This window comes from Bubalus bubalis, chromosome 16 (genome assembly GCF_019923935.1).
Source record: "Bubalus bubalis isolate 160015118507 breed Murrah chromosome 16, NDDB_SH_1, whole genome shotgun sequence".
Taxonomy (NCBI): domain Eukaryota; kingdom Metazoa; phylum Chordata; class Mammalia; order Artiodactyla; family Bovidae; genus Bubalus; species Bubalus bubalis.
The window spans coordinates 264,321-271,414 of record NC_059172.1 but is presented as its reverse complement, the minus strand read 5'-3'; positions in this window follow the sequence as shown (position 1 = coordinate 271,414).

The window sequence follows — 7,094 nt, the reverse complement described above, 5'->3', positions numbered from 1 at the left end:
GTGTCTCTCCCACAGCACAGGGGCCAGCTCCAGTAGTGGGGGGCCTCCCGGCCCCAGGGGACTGAGGCAGTCAGGGGCCTCCTTCCCTCCCTTGGTGGCCCCCTCCCGGCCGTCTGTTGGGTGTTGCTGCATTGAAGTGGGACCACGGGGCCCTCTCCTGGCCCCTCTCTGGCCTGGGCACTACGGAGCCCAGCCCTGCTCCTTGTGCTGAGGGTGTGAGGCGGTGGGGGCAGGCGGGAGCAGGGGCTTCGTGATTGGCTGCTTCAGCTGAGGTCTTGAGGTGAGGAGGGGGTCCCCGTGCAAGCTGCCTCAGGGACATTTGAAAACAGGGCGAGTGACTGCCTCCAGGGCCAGCCGCCCTCCCCTACCCCCTCTCCCATCCGCGTGTTTCACAGCCCGCTCTGCCGTCACGGAGGCCATGGCAAACCTAGCCCGAGCACCGCCTGCTGCATGCAGGGTCTTCTTGGTCTTGTGATGAGACGAGAATGGCAGGGGCCTGCTCTGCTTCCTCCTCCCCGGCTGGAGCAACCCTGCTCCCAGAATACATCTTCCCCCTGTGTGCTCCCGTGGTGGGGGCAGGGAGCAGAGCAGTCCGGAGGAGGGGCTGGGCCTTCACTCCTTCCTGGGGAGTCGAGGAGTACAAGGGCAAGCCAGAGCCCTCTGGAGCCCTGTAGGTTTCCCCCTCATCTTGCCAGCAGAGAGGAGTCACCCTCTGTGTGAGGAGTGCGGCCGTCCATCACGGCCCCCAGGCGCTGAGCTCGGGGGAGTTTGTGCAGAAGCCAGGCCTTCAGGCCAACTCTGAAGGCCCTGCCTGAGACCCCTCCTGGCTGGCCGTCTCCCAGGAGCAGTCAGCGGAGGGGCTGGACCAACCGGCCGCGTCCCGACGGTCCTCGCCGCTGCAGCCCACTGGGCTCTCCCTTGTCCGGCGGGAGCATGGCCAGACGGGCTGGGCTCACCGTTCTTGGAAGAGCAAGGGTGACAAGAGACCCTTTCCCCAGGGCCCGCCTTACAGTGTAGCCCTGGGCTCTGTTTATGGAACTTCTACATTTTAATTTTTAGAAGCAGCTTAACACAATAACATGGGGTTAAAATTAGCATGCCAAGGCTCCCTGAGGACAGAACACCTGCCCTTGGTTTCCGCGGGAAGTTTGAGCGACACCCCGAGTGCGTGGACACATACAGCTCTGTGGACACAAAGCATGCACACAAAAGCAGGTACATGCGCAGGCACACCCACGCCCTCCCTGCTCCAGGGCAGCTCCCGCACCCTGCGGACACGTGTGCACACACCAGCCCCACCGGGTGGTCGCGCGTGTCTCTCTGTTGGCCCAACGGGTCTGTGAGAATGCTTCCCTCCCGCTCTGAATTTAGAGCCTCGCTCCAAACACCTGTGGCAGCTCCTGGGTCTCGGGACCGAGCCCCGCTGCCCAGAGGCCCCAAAGCCGCTGCACGTGTTTGGTATGCAAGGCCGGTCTGTCCTCAGGGACAAGCCAGTAAGTGTTCGTTGTGCAGTTTGGCCCGACGGGAGCCCTGCCCGGCTCCTGCAGCCTACCCCCGAGGGTCCCGTAAAGCCTCCGTCTTGCAGTGCAGACCCGGCAGACCTCTGGGACAGTCTGTGCGTTTTCTCCCAGTCACCTGGGCCCCAATTTAGTATGAACAACAGCTACTGTGCTCTTATCAGCTGATGGTTCCTTCTGCCCGGCCTCCCTCTGTGCTGGAGCCCCTGATTTCTGAACACGTCCCTTCCCTCTCAGCTCACCACCCCACCCCGCTGCACGCTGCGGTGCCGGGAAGCAGCTGAGCCACTGCCGGCCTGGGGGACATCCCTGGCTGTCTCATTGCTGAGACCCCTGTTTCTAGGGAGCCATCCACCGGCCCCTGGGCTCTACAGCAGGGGGCTGGCCGACGTAACTGAAGGTCACATGCTGTGGGTGTGCAGGCCTCTCCAAGGCACAGCCGCCCCCCAGCCAGAGTGCGCCCCCGCCCGGCCGTGCTGCACGGTGTCTGATGGGCACGCGGGCCGTGGGCTGGCTGGCTGCCCACGGTGGCCAGGGCTGGCTGAGCTCCTGCGCAGAGAGCTCAAGGAGGCAGCCTTCCGATGCCTCCCCTCCGCCGAGTTCGGGTCTGAGCTCTGGGCCGTCCTCATCCCCCTTGACGAGTGGGAATGTCCTCCAGTCTCCAGGCCCTCAGCCACCTGCTCCCTGCCCCATCCAGGGGCCAGCATTCTTCCTGAGCTGCAGTGAACCCCTGAGTCCACAGAAGGGGCCGCCCCGGGCTTCAGTAATGGAATTTCAGTCTTGTTGTGTTTTCCCGCAGCTGAGGGAGGTGGGGAGGACCCTGGACTTGGAGGGCCAGCTCGTTGGGCGGGCGTGGGGAGAGACAGCAGGTTGCCCTCGGACCCGCCCGCAGGCTCTCTGGAGACCCCCTCAACTGGCCGCGGTCAGTCACTGGCGAGCCCCAGGCCGCTGCAGCCCGTCCGGCTCCAGTCTGGGGAAGCGGTGGCCTCCCCGCCCCCTGCGGGTCTTCTGGGCTGATGGGAGGCTCTGCTCTGCCTGCCCGTGGGTGCCCACATCCCGCCGCACCCACGGCCCTGTGGCTCGTCCGCTGCTGCCCTGGGTGCCGGACGCAGGGTGATGGGGATCCGGCGGGAAAGCTGACTTGGACCCGGCCGTCTGCGTACACAGGGCACTGTCCCGCAGCCTCACCAGCGGGAACCGTTTCCATGATGTGAGGTGTCATTTATGAGGCGCTGGGTACGCTGAGGCTCTACTAGAAATGCCTCTTTAGGTTAGGAATCTGGGGCGTGGTGTTCAGGGGATTCCATCAAGGCCGCGTGTGCAGGAAGTGACAAAGCTGGCGTTTGATGCCGCAGGCTTATTGCAGGACTCGGCAGAATCAGTGGGCCAAGAGCTTAGGGGGATCCAGGGGGGCTCCTTGCATCCTGGGGCCAGAGGGGGCCCACATGGGATCACGGCCCCCCAGACCCGTAGTGGTGAACAGGTCAGGCGAGGGGTCATGGCCCGCCAGACCCTCACGGGGTCATGGACCCCCAGGCCTGCAGCGGGGTCACGGCCCCCCAGACCCACAGCAGTGAGTGGGTCAGGCGAGGGGTCACGGCCCCCCCAGACCCTCACGGGGTCATGGACCCCCAGGCCTGCAGTGGGGTCACGGCCCCCCAGGCCCACAGCGGTGATGGGACGCAAGCTGACGGAGCTGGGCTGGGGGCGCTCCGTGTGTCTGAGAAAGAAGACTGAGCAAGCGGGGGTCAGTGTGGCAGGAGGTGGGCCTTGAGGCGAGTGTGCCTGACCGGCCCGCGCTCCTGTCTATGCTCGTGTCTGCCAGGAGATGTGCTGGGTGCTCCTGAGTCCGCTGCCCAGGCCCCTGGGGAGGGGGCGTCCAGACCCCCGGGCAGCACCCCCGGGCCGACGCCCACCCTCTGTGTGGGGAAATGCAGCGCAGGTGAGGAGGCCGCGGGCCCCCAGGGGAGCCTGGATTTCACCCTGTCACCCGCCGGCTCCGCTCGCGCCGCAAGGACACTCAAGGCCCGGCTCCGGCTTCCTGCCGGTGGCTCTCCCCACTCCTGCTTTTGTCTTTGGAAGGAAAGGGCAGACCTGCAGAAATCCCGAGGGGTGGTGGCTGTAGGGCACGCTGAGCGTGGGCAAGGCCTCTGCGTCTCTGTCTCGCTCACAACGTGGGGTGTGATGGTGGCTTGGGGGGAGAGGAGGAACAGGGGACTAAACAGCTACAGGTACATTTCAGACTCAGAGGTTTTTTGACCAGGCACATTCTCCAAGAGCGTTTGTGTTAAAAGGCTTGCGAGGTCTTTGTGCTCAGTCTGTCAGAAGCAGGCTGTCTCCTCCCTTGGGATTCCTTGGGCCTGTGAATTCCTTTCCCCCTCCCCTCCTCTTTCTTTCCCTGGAGCCTGGAGAAGGGATGGGGACGGGGCGCACAGGGAATGCCCCGCATTCGTGGTCTGGTGCTGTCTGTCACCCTGCAGGTGGCCTTCTCTACTTTCGGGGACTAGGAAAGGGAGTTCACACTAGCTCCCCGAAGCCTCATTGGTCTTGAGAAGCTGAAGGGTCTCGGCCCAATGAGGCAACCAAGTGTCAGGATTTCTGGGAAGCAAGAAGGAAGCGGCAGGGAAGGGCTGTGAACGTTGAGGACCAAGCTTTTTCTCGACGTGGGGGAGAAGTGACGGGATGAGGCCGGCAGAAGCCTGAACACAGCCGGGCAGTGGCCCATCGGTGAGAGCCTGTGACTGCCGCCCCGAGCCCTGGCCAGACGGGGGCTGCTCCCCAGGTCCTCTGAGGATGGCTGCACCCAGGCCTCCACCCAGCGCAGCTTCTGCCTGCATGCACGTGGGGTCTCTGCAGGGGGTCGGGTGGCCTGTCCTGGAATAGCAGTGATGGACCGAGGACAGGAGTCGGGGGTCACCAGGAGAGGTCCTCAGGGGATACTCTGAGGGGGTCCTTGGGGTCCGAGCACTTCAGGGGGGCACTCTGAGGGGGTCCTCGAGGGGCCTTCTGGGGGGTCCTCGGGGGGCACTCTGGGGGGGGTCCTTGGGGCCCGAGCACTTCGGGGGGCACTCTGAGGGGGTCCTTGGGGTCCAAGTACAGGTCTGACAGGCCTAGTTCTCCAGTCCCACTGTCTGCAAACGGAGGGTCATTCTGGACTTCCCGGTCTCCAATCCCTCCTTCAGCAGACCAAGCCCCCTGCACCCCCTCAGTGTAGCCTCACGTGCGCCTCAGCACCGAGGCCAGGGCCGCCCACAGTGGCATCTGTGCTGGGCATCAGGACACCAGCAGTGTCTGGACTCCGGAAGCCCCTCGGGCTTGGCAGGAGGGCCGCACATCACCAGGCCGGACTCTCATCCACAGACGGCCCTTTCTAGGCCCCAGAGCTGTTTGCTTCAAAGGACAGGACCTTCCTTAAAGTGACAAGCAGACGAGGCTTCGAGTAAGTCGTTAGGGGAGGTCTGAACGTGAAAGTCACGCAGTCATGTCTGGCTCTTTGCTACCCCGTGGACCATACAGTCCGCAGAATTCTCCAGGCCAGAATACTGGAGTGGGTAGCTATTCCCTTCTCCAGGGGCTCTTCCCAGCCCAGGGATTGAACCCAGGTTTCCTGCATTGCAGGTGGATTCTTTACCAGCTGAGCCACCAGGGAAGCCCAAGAATACTGGAGTGGGTAGCCTATCCTTTCTCCAGGGGATCTTCCCGACCCAGGAATCAAACTGGGGTCTCCTGCATTGCAGGCGCATTCTTTACCAGCTGAGGCACCAGGGAAGCCCCAGGGAAGGGCTGGGCCCACATTCCTGCCGAGGTGGAGGGGGCTCAGGGCGGCTTGCCAGCCGGATGAGCAGCGGTGTGAAGAGTCTGAGCTGAGTGGGCTGAGCAGGGCCTGTGCCTCGGGCCTCTGCAGGCATTTGCCGTGAATGGAGGGAGGGGAGTGGCCACTTCTGCCAACTGGGCGGCATCTTGAGTCCTTGCTTGAGCTCCAAAGATCAGTGGCTCATGTGTCCTCTCCTTTCCCTGCTTCCTTTTGAAAAAAATCACCCTCATTTGTTCACTCGTCCGGCTGCCATTTACGGGGCGTCCACTGGTCTCCAGGCAGCTTGCTGACTTGCCCTCCATGAGCTTACGGTCCACTGGGGAGGGAAGCCATTAAAGAGACTCAAAACAGGACTAGGGCACTGCTGTGAAGCGGGTGGCATGGTGCCGGGGGGTGGGAAGTGGTTCTTGTTGGCTTCCAGCCCCTTCTGCATGTCGGTGCCCACCTGGCCCATGGCTCAGCTCCAGGAGCCAGGAGAGAGGTCCCCAGTGGCCATCAGGCTGCTGGAAACCTACCTTGTGAAGTGGCTTTTGCCTATCAGTGTTGACAGTCTGCCTGGCCACCTGTGGACACCCACACACCACCTGGTGGAACGCCACGACTGCTGTGTGCAAAGCCCAGCAGGTCCCAACGTGAAGCCACCTTAAGAGCTCCTAGCACTTTTTGAAAGGGACTGGGATGCCTACACTGTGGATTAAGAGTTCAGGGGAAGGATGGACGTGTCCTAGCAATGAGAGGGCTTCTGGGAGGATCACTAGAGATGCTGGGATGACCATTCCTAAGGACAGTTCTCCTTATTTCCTGGTGAACTGCAATCATCTTGTGAATTCAGCAGTCTCACCTGTGATAAACCAGGCTTCAGAAGCCTTCAGCAATAAAAAGTGGACATTTTACTTTTACACCTGGGCCCACAGAGGAGCACAGAGGAAAGAAAGCTGCCAAGACCACATCGTGGAAGCACTGGTCTCCCTGCAGCAGGACCTAGGAGTCAGAGGTCAGGGGGCCTCCTGAGACAGAAGGCTGAAACCCTATTCATTCATGCCAGTGGTGAGCGGTGAATCTTTCTGCCTCTATTGAAGATCCCACAATTAAACAGGCAGAGAAATGCGTTTCATAAAAGATGTACGCTGTTTACTTTGTACTAAAGCATTTTAATCTCTCTTAGCTCGTAGGCAGGATGAGCAAAGCAGAGATCAGTCTTTCACTGGACAGCAGCGTCTTCCGGGTGACTGCTGCTCCATCTGCATTGTCCTCTTCTCCACCGTCTCCACCATCACCCTCTTCTCCACCATCACCACCATCTCCAGCATCTCTAGCATCTCCACCAAAACAACCATCTCCACCATCACCACCATTTCCAGCATCTCCACCATCTCCACCATCACTGTCTTCTCCACCGTCTCTACCATCACCGTCTTCTCCACCATCACCACCATATCCATCATCTCCACCATCTCCAGCATCTCCACCATCACCACCATCTCCACCATCACCACCGTCTCCACCAAAACCACCGTCTCCACCAAAACCACCATCTCCACCATCACCACCATCTCCACCAAAACCACCATCTCCACCATCACCGCCATCTCCGCCATCACTGCCATCTCTGCCAAAACCACCATCTCCATCATCACCACCATCTCCACCATCACCACCATCTCCACCAAAACCACCATCTCCACCATCACCATCATCTCCACCATCAGCACCATCTCCACCATCACCATCATCTCCACCATCACCACCATCTACACCATCAC